The sequence below is a fragment of the Eleutherodactylus coqui genome, chromosome 4, assembly GCF_035609145.1.
Source record: "Eleutherodactylus coqui strain aEleCoq1 chromosome 4, aEleCoq1.hap1, whole genome shotgun sequence".
NCBI classification, from domain to species: domain Eukaryota; kingdom Metazoa; phylum Chordata; class Amphibia; order Anura; family Eleutherodactylidae; genus Eleutherodactylus; species Eleutherodactylus coqui.
This window is the reverse complement of record NC_089840.1, coordinates 234,600,040-234,612,752: the sequence shown is the minus strand read 5'-3', so window position 1 is coordinate 234,612,752 and position 12,713 is coordinate 234,600,040.

Here is a 12,713-nt window from a genome sequence, read left to right as displayed (position 1 = left end):
GTAATCTATGGGGGATTGCATATGAATTTGGCCAAAAAAATGGCATGCTCTACTGTGGATATTGTATATATGAAAGTATTCTCCCATAGAAGAATTGATATAGAAGACTCCTGGAGGAAGCCTTGTATAAGCAGGGCACAGAGCCATTTAACACCATACTAAGAAGCTACTACCGTAGGCCTCCATGCAATACCATAAAGGCTCCATGCCAGTGTACATGAGCCCCCAAATGGTCACTACTAACTTTTCAAACAACTTGAACTTATGTGATAGTCAGTGCGACAACTAGCAATAGTGTAATTTACTTTATTTGCCTAAATATTATTTGTGCTGGCAACGTGCTGGTCACTGGGGATTGAGAAGGGGCAGGTCTCCTTTCTTTCTAATTTGCTGTCCACTGCCTGTTGTCAAGCAAAGTGAGTATGCTCGCTCATCTCTAAGGACAATTGCTCGATCGAGCATTGTCCTTAGCGAGTCCTGCCCGCTCAGAAGAAAAGATTCGGCTGCCGGCGGCGGGCGGGGAGCGGCGGGGGAGTGCGGGGAGGAACAGAGGGGGGATCTCTCTCTCCCTCTCTCCCCCCCACTCCCCTCTGCTCACTGCCACAACTCACCTCTCACCCGTGCCGGCAGCCGAACCTTTTCTTCCGAGCGGGCAGGTACTCGCTAAGGACAATGATTGATCGAGCAATTGTTCTTAGCGAGTATGCGCGCTCATCTCTAGTAGCAGAGATAACAAGACATATAGCAGGAAGCGGGATGTTGTCTCATGCTGCCCATAGAAGTCTATGGAGAGGAGAGGGAAAGGAAGAAGATGACAGAAGGAAAAACACATATATACATGCTGCTGAGCTAGACATGAGTGTTTTACTGTCCTACCACTACTGGAATCACATCTACACTGCTCAGTATTGCTGTATAATGTCCTCCACAATGCTATTATTTATGTGTTTGTGCTACAGAGAGTTAGGGAGCAGAATTAACCGTTTTCTCTATGTACAGTATACAGAAGACAGCATCAGCTCAGAGGCAACTGACAATTAGTGATACATCCTGCAGAGTGGGAAATTGGTGATAAATGCAGGATACATGCCATATAACGACTGAAACAGTGTTACTACTTCTGAAAGGTCACCTGAAAGTGCAGGTATGCTTTAAACATAAGTGCCTATCTGCAGGTAACAACCTACCAAACGTGTGCTACTCATTCACCACTCATTACTAGCACTTTCAATGCCATAATACATAAGCACTCAAAATCTGACTACTACTAATGCGGTTTATGACGTGAGCTGTCAACAACTCCCCTGCCTTCAGACACGTAACTGCTGTGACTCAACTGTAGAGATCCAGACCAGAGGCTTCCACGATGAGGAGAGATGATTACCTAAATGATTTCCAATTGTTTTGCTGCATTCACAAAATATACAGTTAATTTTGTCGAGTGAATCTAAAGAGCAGGTGGGTGGACGAGAAGCTTTCAATCCTCTCTGTCTACTCCCACACACCAATTACAAGCTGCTAGACTCAGCCTAGCAATCAGCTAAAATGGGGAGAAAACATGAATTGTGAAAGCTGGTTTCTTGAAAATTTCAAATCTAACTCTGTTCACATTTTATGTTATGCATTAGTATTCCCCGACATATACCTCTAATGTATGCCACAGTATGGGTATTCAGTGGCATATGCCAGTCATTGGATAACCGTATACAGAGCAGTATGTGTTACTCTTATTTTATTGTATCCCTTTAGATAGGAAAATGTGACAGACTATACAATGGATAAATTGGTATGCCCACACATTTCTGCCCAGTGTATACTCAAAGACACTTTTAAAGGGGTTTTGTCATTAAAAAAAAATCAATACTTGCCTATTCCTCCCCAGGCAGTCTTCTTCTCCTTGCTGATCTTCTCCAGTCCCCCCCGCAAGCCGGCCAGATCCTGTTCTTCTTATTATGGAGCGTCTATTCTCGGCATTCTTCTTCCGGCAAGTCAGTGAAGGTTACGTCACTAGTGATGTAACATTCACTGCCTAGGAAGGAATGCCGATCTATTGCTGAGACTGCACATGCATGCTGTCATGCCACGAGAGTTCATGTACTATTGCAGAGAGATAACTCCCATGCACAGTCTCAGCAATAGCTCTGCACTTCCTGCTAGGCTATGAATGCTACATCACTAGTGATGTAGTGTACATTGGCCTTGAGGAAGGAGTCTGCAGAGAATGGACGTTTCGTCACCGTAGGAAGAAGAGTCGGATGACTGCTGGAGGTCAGGTGACCCAGGGGGACTGCAGGAGACAGGAGAAGATCGGCGAGGAGATGATGCAGTAAGCAGACTGACGGTGGAGGAATAGGTAAGTATAGAATTTTTGTTTTCTAAAGACAAAACCCCTTAAAGGCACATGCGGTGTTCATAGGGGCCATCAATGCACAAGGCATTTTAATGCCATTTCCACCTTGATTCCAATTTAAATAAAATCAGAAATTAAAGAATTTTAAAAACAGTATTGATAGTTATGTGTCTGCCGCTTATATGGGGTAACGGACAAACCCCCTGTAGTCAGATGCTACAGTCACACTGTCTTCCATCTGTCTCCTATTTCTTGCTAACCTATCAAATGTAGATTAGCAAGAAGCAGGGACAGATGAATGGTATATGACTGCAGGTCGTACTGTACGGGATGTGCTGTTACTATGGAGACACATGGCTCTACATAAAACCTATACACACAAAATAGTAGGACATTTTGAATCGAGACCATTTACTAAGTTGCTTCACCTTGCATTATAAATGAGGAGGTACTTTGTACTTTATTTATAGCCTTTGACAGGGGGGGCACCAGGCGGATGTAGGGTGGGGATAATTGCCCCCCTTAGGTCTGCCCAGCCAGATGATCTCCTTTCTCTGTACTGAAGAGTCATATGGAGCTACATGAATCATCCTCTTCCTGACTTTCCCTACTCCTATTTGATGTTCCAAGGCATCCACACAGATGCAATGCAACTGCTTAGTTCTGATACTGTATTTATGTTAAGAGCTTGCTTCTGGAAATGTATTTGTTATTAGCTTGAGTCTGGTATTGTGTCTATGTCCTGGGGCTAGTTTGAGCTGCCTTTATGTTTTGAACTTTCTGTATGAGGTTACTAGCTTGGTTCATTCTGGTGCTGTATTCTGTTAACAGCTTGGCTCTGGTGTTGGATTTATGTCGTGAGCTTGGCTCTGGTGCTGCATTTTTTGTTGTGAGCTTGGCTCTGGAGCTGCATTTATGTCGTGAGCATGGCTCTGGTGCTGCATTTATGTCATGAGTTTGACTCTGGTGCTGCATTTATATCATGAGCTTGGCTCTGGTACTGCATTTATGTTGTGAGTGTCGCTTTGATGCTGCATTTATGCCATGAACTTGGCTCTGGTGCTGCATTTATGTCATGAGCTTGACTCTGGTGCTGCATTTATGTCATGAGCTTGACTCTGGTGCTGCATTTATGTCATGAGCTTAGACTCTGGTGCTGCATTTATGTCATGAGCTTAGACTCTGGTGCTGTATTTATGTTATGAGCTTAGTGCTGAATTAATGTTATGAACTTGGTCCTGGTGCAGTATTCAGTCACTGAGCTGTTCTAGTGTGGGTGGTATGCTGCGGTCCTGCTTTACTGCACAAGTAGAATACATGCAGACCGCCTAACAATGCAATATAAAATAGTTTTTTTTCATGACTAGCCGATGTAAAAAAAAAAAATTCTGCACACGCTAGACAAAACGCCACAATTTCGATTGCATGTCTGCAAGGCCTCATTGAAATCAATGGGAGCGTGTTACCGTGATTACCGCAGCGTTCAAAACGCCACGGTAATCATGGTAAAAAAACGGATGTGTGAGAGCGACCTAACACTGGCACTGCATAAAACTTGATAAACTGTACAGTATGGTAAATATATCTGGAAGTCAACCTTCCCCTTGGTTCTGTTTTCTTAAGATTACCATGTCATGGTGTTATATAATGGATTCCCAGCAATGTGACAGTTGTGTGACTGCAAACAAACAGTGTATTATTTGGTGCCTCTGTGGTGCTTTCCTCCCATTATTTACAGGCTAGCTAGACTTGTACATACTGACTGTCTGGAAAATAATCTGCATGCTACTGTATAAATCACTGAAAATAATAGCATACATTATTGCATTGCCAGAGCCGCTGCTTTCCTGTGTTAAAAGGGCTTGTTCCACAATGAATATTACATCTCTTAGTTACATCATGGAAATTGTTACTTTTCCATTGGAATCATGTTTATAAAATGCTCCTGCTTCTGGGTATTACTGCTTGTTATGGCGCACCCCTCATGTATTCTGTGCTTGTAAGAAAAAGCCGCCTTTTAGGCCTCCTTCACACAGGCGACAGCGATATCACTGGAGATTTTGTGTGGCTAAAAGGCCGCGACTTTGTATCGCTTTTTGTCCTTGATTTTCGGGGGATGCTTGAAATGTAAGCGCTACCCGGAAAATAAGCCCTAGCTGCATGAAAAAAACTGAATACATCACAATATAGTCAGCTGTGCTGCACAGCTTCTCTGCAGGTCCCCAGCTATTATCTTTAGGTAATGATTCCTGGTCGGGGGTTTGAAAAACCCCGCCTCCAGGATGTGCTGTCTCAGATTGGTTCTCGAGCGCCGCACCTCAGCCAATTAGAGCCAGCACTCGATGAACCAATCACAGCACAGCAACAGAAATTTAGGCTTCATAGGGAAACGTGAGCTACAAAACATAGCAAATCGTGGCAATATTTAGCAACCTGCGATTTTTATCTCTTGCAATGTAGCAGCCTACAAAACATCGGTAATGTGAAGGAGCCCATTGGAAAGCATGAACTTTACATACATGCGATTTGAAGCACATAAGAAATACAGATTAAAGGGGTTATCTAGGACTTTTACTCTTGATGACTTATGCTAAGGTCAATAGTTGATCAGCGGAAGTCCACCGATCAGCCCATTCCTTGCAGCACTGTCAGTGTGGACAGTGCTAGAAGCAGATAGTGCTTTCCGCATTGCAGTAACCCAGTCTGGTATTGCACGCACAGCTCCTATTTAATTCAGTGGAAGTTGTGCCTACCTACCAAACCGGGCTGCGGCAATGTTGACAGCTCTATTTGCTTCCAGCGCTGTCCACACAGGAATCCTGAGCAGAGGCCATAGAGAACCCTTAGAAAAACCTCACTTCTGTTCAATAAGGGTTTAGAGAACTAAAACATTCTATTACAAAAGGCAGATTTTTACTACCTACACTTAAAGCTGTTTTCTGTACCAATATTAACCCTTTGCAATCCAATTTTGCATTCAAGGTTTTCTAGGAAATTTTCTTTTTCAGCCATTATACAATAGCGCCATCTGCTGGCTAGAGCCAGTACTGCAGTACGAGACATGCTGTAGAGGCCCCTGACAACAGAGTGGCCAGTAATATACAGTAAGAATACCCTACCGGACGTCTTCCGGCATCGGAGCTGTACAGCCTTTAATCAGAATGTCTTTAAATGTCAGACAGTGGATTGGAAAGAGTTAACGATGGCCTACCCTCAGTATAGGCCATCAATAGCTGATCACCCAGGATTCGCCGTTCGTGATCACCGGTGCCAGACCCACTGTCAGGCTGGACATAGTCATCTGTGTCAGAGCAGGAGGTCCAATAGGTGGCTTGGCTTCCTTTGAAATCAATGGTAGCATAGGCGCCTATTACACTTCCGTCTTCTGAGCTGCTGATCCCCAGCGATCAACTATTGATGACCTATCCTGAGGATAGTAGTATTTGTCCAGAAAACCCCTTTAAATAACCATTTTACAGAACTTCCATATGTAATGGTTTGTGGCCACAAGTACAGTTAATTGCATGTGGTCATAGAACCAAATGCAGGGAGGCAGCCGCATAAATAAAGGTAGTCTTTCTCTTTCTTCGTTTCCATTTTCTTTCCCTCCCTGCAGATTCTTGCTCTTATGCCGCAGATAAGCATATTACAGCTCTACACAACCTCTGCATATAAAGCCATAAGAATGTGACTATAGAGTCCTTCTGTATCTACATATGCATCTGATTTCATATTGTGCGTATGGAGGGTTATTTTCCTGTTGACTTCCATATGGATTTGATAAAACAGTGCCATTTTAATTTTAGACATAGGTTAATTTTTGCACTTTTTTTTTACTAAGAAACACATATTATACATAAGATCACATTGTAATAATTAATTTACAGCAGTTAAGTAGATAAAATATATTATTAAATAGAACATATACAAGATGTACAGTATATTCCCATTAACAAATCCAGCTACTTCTGTCCCAGAGGATAAAGTCATATTGTTTCTAATGAAAGTGCGACCTCTGCTGGTCAAATGATGCAATAAACAAGGGTACTGGTGCAGTACCAAAGAACAAAGAGAGGTGTTACGGTGTATTATAAAGCACTGCATCAAATATACCCTCATAAAACACAACTTATTAAGTTTAAAACCCAACTTATCATAATTAATGCCATGATAAACACTTTTTGATGACGATGACGTCAGTACGTAAGAGGAGAGCAACACAGTGTAATTAAAGCAACGAGGAAACAAGATGCACCCATCATAATATATCAGCAAAGCCCTAATAAGCTGTACTCTCAGTTTGTTGAAAGAGTATTTTAAAGCTGACATCACTTCACATTGGACTCCATGCAGGAAGTAGATGTCCCCATACTTGCCCTACTATTTCCCCTACCTAACCAGTAGAGACATTGTCCTGAAAAGAACGGCTCTACTGAAAGATGGCTGAGAAAGTCTACGATGTCCTACACGGATATACTTCCCGAAAAAGGAGAACTTTGTAAAATCTAAACTAAAACCAGAGTAGAATTCCCTGCTTCAACTGAAAGGATGAAATCTGCTGTTGATCTATGGCAAAAACGGTGCAGAATTTGATGCAGAACTGCACCAAAATCCGTTAAGTGTGAGCATACCCCAAGAGACGATTTAACCACTCATCTCCGTAATTGTCAATTGGTAGAACCTTAGGGGAAGGGGCAGAATTTATCAGGGCAAGCATTTCCTACATCTGTCTTGATATAAGCTGATCTTTGGCAAAACGCATCTAATTTAGTAAGATGCACACTCTTAAAAAAATTAGGCACATCTCCGGCCTTACCATGTGCCACACAGGCAAATCTGGTGTAGATCTGTGCTATGCCATAAATTATGGGGAATTTGTAGGGGTGCAGAGACTTCATCCCTCCTGCTAAGCCCCACACACTTTTCAAAAAGTTGAGCATAGAATGCTCCAGTGGGTTCACTTGGAAAGGGAGTACAGGGAGTCAAAATAAAAAGAAAAAAGTTGCTACATCCTCAGTAGTGACGCATGCTACACCAGATGGGGTGAAGGGGCTCAAGGTTAGCGTCTATCACCAAACAAATGACATTGTACATCTGTTACAACCTGCTGGGTCGTCATGTATCACCTTCTAACCTCTTGTTAGAGCATTTTCTATGCAACTGTTAACACAGCTGATCCATTAGAGTGGATCAACTGACCTTATTGCTCAGTCAACTCCATTAAGGCTGCTTGTCCATGGGTGAGATGTCATAGTGAGATCCATGGTGATACATCATCCGCGGAGCTCGCATGACATGCTTTTCATAGGATAACTTTGGAAAGTGCAGCCAGACGTCCACGAGTAGAGAATCATAGCGATTCTCCGCTCGCGTGATAAGAATTGCGGCACGCCGCGATTCGCCGCTGTGAGCCTATCAATTAGATAGGCTCATTGCAGAGGCCTTACAGTGCTCCTCCATGGCGGAATATCGCTAGTGATATTCCGTTGCGGTGATTGACAGGCAGCCTAGGAAGGAGGAGTTTCTCTGCTATATACAAGTATCCCTGGCTTCTGTAGTGTGGTTGCTGGTGAGAGCAATAACAATGTGTTTACATCCAGTATATCGTGTTTAAGCCTACCTCACCTTTCAGATAACTTAAGGCCGGATTCTGGGTGTGAGTCTGGCCAGTGACCCTGTGTACATCATTAAACTGTACTAGGGATGACTGCGGAGTCTCACAGTTGGTCATGCGCAGTGCAGTTTTTTTCTTTTCTTTGTATTTCCCACACCGTCACTTAGTGATGATGTGAGTACTTGCAACCCATACACAATGTTAATTGCGTTTGGCCTGTGGGTCAGACTCTTCCATTGACTTTAATGGAGGCCATCCACATGGATTCCACTGCAAAATAGATCATGCTGTGATTTTTCTTTCGCCTGTAGTATACGCAATTCGTATGTACACAAGTGTGAATTATAAATCGAAAGTTGATGCATTTTAATGCCCGTGTTTTACCATGGATCATCTGTGTAGATGGCGATCGCGAATCCACAATACAAATCTGGTCATGTGAGACCGGTCTTATGCTCATCTAATAGCCTATGTGTCTTATCAACTTTGCAATATACTTTCATTAAATTTTTTTGGATTTACCACTTTAAGGCCGGCTTCACACGGCCGTGACAGGCTCCGCGGTGGGATTCCGCGGCGGAGCCCGTCACGACGCCCCCCCAGAGACCCCAATACTTACCTCCAGATCCGGCATCCTATGTCCCGCATGACTCTTCGGCGCGCATGCGCAATAGAGCGCGTGACGCGCCGGCCGCATCATATGACACGCCAACAGCGTCACATGATGCTCCGGCCGCGTCATATGACGTGGCTGGCGGTAGGCGGGGAAGCGGTTTAACGCTATCTTCCGCTGTGCTACAGCGGAAGATAGCGTGATGGATGGCCTCCATTGACTGCAATGGAAGCCGTCCGCGCGTACACCCGTGGCAAATAGAGCATGCCACTGGTGAGGACGGGTGATTTTACGGTGCGGAATTCTGTGGTGGAATTCAGCACCGTAAGCATTGTGCTATTAGGTTCAATAGAACCTAATAGCTGCAGGCAACGCAGCAGATTTCCGCCACGTAATGGAGCCCTTAATTATAGCTGAAACGCAGCTCTTCTGCAATCCACTGCTAGTTGTTAGGCATTCAGCTACTCTGTCAACCAGGATCTTAGGATCTTTTCTTAGCTGTGGGGAAGGTGCCATCTTCTGCACTCACACAGCTCTTAGACCTACAGATAGTGTGTACACAATCTCTGCCTTTCCTGATTATGAATTTACCCAACCTAGTATGTGCAGGTAACACAGGATGACACCGGCCTTACAGTCCTTGTTATCTGTATGGTACCGCTCCTGGAAGGGGAACACTCTCAGGGAAGAGACACAGGATGACACTGGCCCTACAGTCCTTGTTATTTGTTTGGTACTGCTCCTGGACAGAGAACACTCACTGAGAAGATGGGGGAAGGATCACTCCACAGACACTCACTTATTGAAGGCTTGGATCTCCACATGGAGGACTAGTAACTCTTCTTCACTCTGCTATCTCTCTCTCTCTTAATGGTTCCAGGCATTGGGGAGCCCAAGTTACCTCTCTTTCTCTTCCATTCTTCACCACATGAGGGTTGAAAGTACCCCCATGTGGCTGGCACTCTCTCCCAGGAACCCAAAAGAACATAAGAACCAGAAGCAGAACTTCTAGAAGCACACTCACTTCCCACTCTCAGACACTCATATTTATAATCTCCAGCATACCACGTGACAGGACATAAATTGATACTTTTGTAGACATATCCCAGCCACATACAGACATTAACTCCTAATTTGCTGCAGCTGTGCAAAACACATAACAAGAAACAAGACATTTTGCACAGCTTCCATACAAAAGACATGACATTTATGGAGGGGCCAGGAATAGGTGTTTGGGGCCACTACAGTTCCCCCCTAATTAAAATAAGCTGACCCCGGCGCCTCTAAAACAGAGTGTATCATCCTTTCATCATACCTTATGAATGTCACTTTGTGAGTATAGCCTTTGTTTATGACAGCGTGTATGAATATGGTTTGGCCTAACCATGAGAAGATTCTACTAGGCTGAACAGAATTCAGGATGCACTAGTATAGCTATGGGGCATTTACATGACTCTTTTCCCCAAAGACAAAAGAAATGAGACAAGTGGAATGAACATCACTTCCTCTTGACAAAAAGCAAATACAACACTGGTGCTAAACTTCAAAATAGAGAAGGGCGACTGGCAGGAAAAATAAGAGACGAGGGGAATGATCATCACTCTCTCTGAAAAAAACACAAGACTCCGGAACAGGCTGAAGCTTAAGTTAATACCCCCTACCTGGGACTAAAGAGAAGGTGAAAGGGATGCCCCGCCTACTGGTACAGACTAGGATGGTGGACTGTCACTGGCATGTGACATGGGGAATAGAAACCTCCAGTCATACACATAAATCATGCATACCATTCATACAGACTCATTCAGACGAGAGCATTGTAAAGCTAAATACTTGTACTTTTAAAGCAATAAGCATACTTAAATTACTTCCTCCTGCACATTTCTTGAACACAACGTTACATAATAAAACAATTCCAATATGCAATAAGGAACATGGCATAAAACTATGCAACAGGACATAAGAAACTTTTTAGTCCTTAATTAGTAAGGGGGCTTAACTTGGGAGAAACAAGTGTCTCTTACATAAAGAGTCCTTTACTAAATAGAACTTGAAGATGTTCTTTTTCCATCGCACGCTGCATACAGAGACCTCTTCGTCCTCCTCGGACTCCATGGTCCAGCCTGTAGGTGTAGACAGACTTCTCCAGGAACAGATCCCCAAGGAGGCGATGGATGAGGGACTGTCGGGATCCCAGATACGTTGGGTTACAGTCCGTTCGGGTGTGGCAGCATCTAAGAGACTGTGGCCCACTTGAGTAGGCACCTCGTGATAGGAGGACATAATTTTTTCTATAAATGCAGGTGCTCATCAAGTCCTATATGAAGGGATGCAACCCTGGTTGAATGGCCGCATGCACTACCTGGTTGTCTCTGTGGATGATTATCCATGGCAGGATCATCTCTCTTTCTCTTGGTAGGGTAGGATTTGTGGTGCCAGAACCTGGCGCGGCTCCGCCGTGGCGGTATCTGGTTTGATGACCCTCGTAGTAGGCCTGCTGGGCCTGGCAGGCTGCAGGGGTCCAGACTGGAAGGATATTTTCCTTGGAGGAGTACCTTCTTTAGGGCCTCCGGGTGAAGGGTTGGCAGCGAGTTCCAGTAAGGTGTCCTGCTTGGAGACTTCCGCCTCATCGCCCCAGAAGAACCATGGCTGTGGCAGTGGATAGTCGGTGGCCACACCCTGGATGGGCTCTCCAGTTTCAGGGGCTAGAGGAAAGATCTCAACTGTAGGCCAGCAGGAAGTGTTCTGCACAGACAAGTCCAGAAGCTCTTCAAAGTTTGAGAACTCCACCCCTTGGGAGCGAGCTTGAGTTGGGGCCAAATCTTCTGAGTAGGAGTAGTCCTCCCCCTACTTTGAGCATAGCAAGAATAGGGACTTTTGGCGTGAGTTATCTGGCGGTAAAACTTTGGTGGGAACTTATGAGAGAAGAGAGATGGCTGCTGGACGCCATTTTGAGTGGATTTGGTGGGATAACTTGCCTCGGAGATATCTATTGCTCTAAACTTCACCAAAATGTCTTCTTTTCTTGAGTACCTCTATGGTAATGCAGGCAAACTGATGTCGCACATAGAATTTGATCATGTTTGTGATGCCAAGAGGAGGCAGGCTGCAGCAACTGAGACAAACTCTTGGGATGCGAGGCTCAGGCTGAGGAGCTGGGAGGGTAGCATTGTCACTTGTCATGGTGGTGCTTACCAGACTTCTCCTCAGAGGGATACAAGCGACCTCAGCCTGAGTATCACTGGGCCTCTTCTGGACACCCCTAGGATAGGGATGGCCTATATACATGTGGTGGAATTTCAGGCTGTCATGTGATGCCACCATTCCTTACTCACTGGAATGAACCTCGGCGAAAAACAAAAGGAAGTCCACACACGATTAACTTTTTAAGCACCTCAGTTCCTGGGAATGGTCAGGGCCTGGCAAAACTTTACTTGAAATTCTCCACCATACAAATTAATACACACTAGTGATGAGCGAGCATACTCGCTAAGGGCAATTGCTCAAGCGAGCATTGCCCTTAGTGAGTACCTGCCCGCTCGAGAGAAAAGGTTTGGCTGCCGGCGGCGGGGGAGAGCGGGGAGGAACGGAGGGGAGATCTCTCTCTCCCTCTCCCCCCCCCCCCCCGCATCCCCTGCTCACTGCCGCAACTCACCTGTCACCTGCGCCGGCAGCCGAACCTTTTCTCTCGAGCAGGCAGGTACTCGCTAAGGGCAATGCTCGCTCGAGCAATTGCTCTTAGCGAGTATGCTCGCTCATCTCTAATACACACCAATGCAGGCAGGACCAGTAAATTTGAGGTCAAGGAGGAAACACAGGATGACACCGGACCTACAGTCCTCGTTATCTGTATGGTACCGCTTCTGGAAGGGGAACATTCTCAGGGAGGAGACAGAGGATAACACCGACCCTACAGTCCTCGTTATTTATATGGTGCCACTCCTGGACAGAGAACACTCACTGAGAGGATGGGAGAAGGGTCACTCCACAGACACTCACTTATTGAAGGCTTGGATGCTTGCATGGTGGATTCGTCACTCTTCTTCACTCTGCTAGCTCTCTCTCTTAATGGTTCCTGGCATTGGGGACCTCAGGATACTTTTCTTTATCTTCCATTCCTTACCACATGAGGGTTGAAG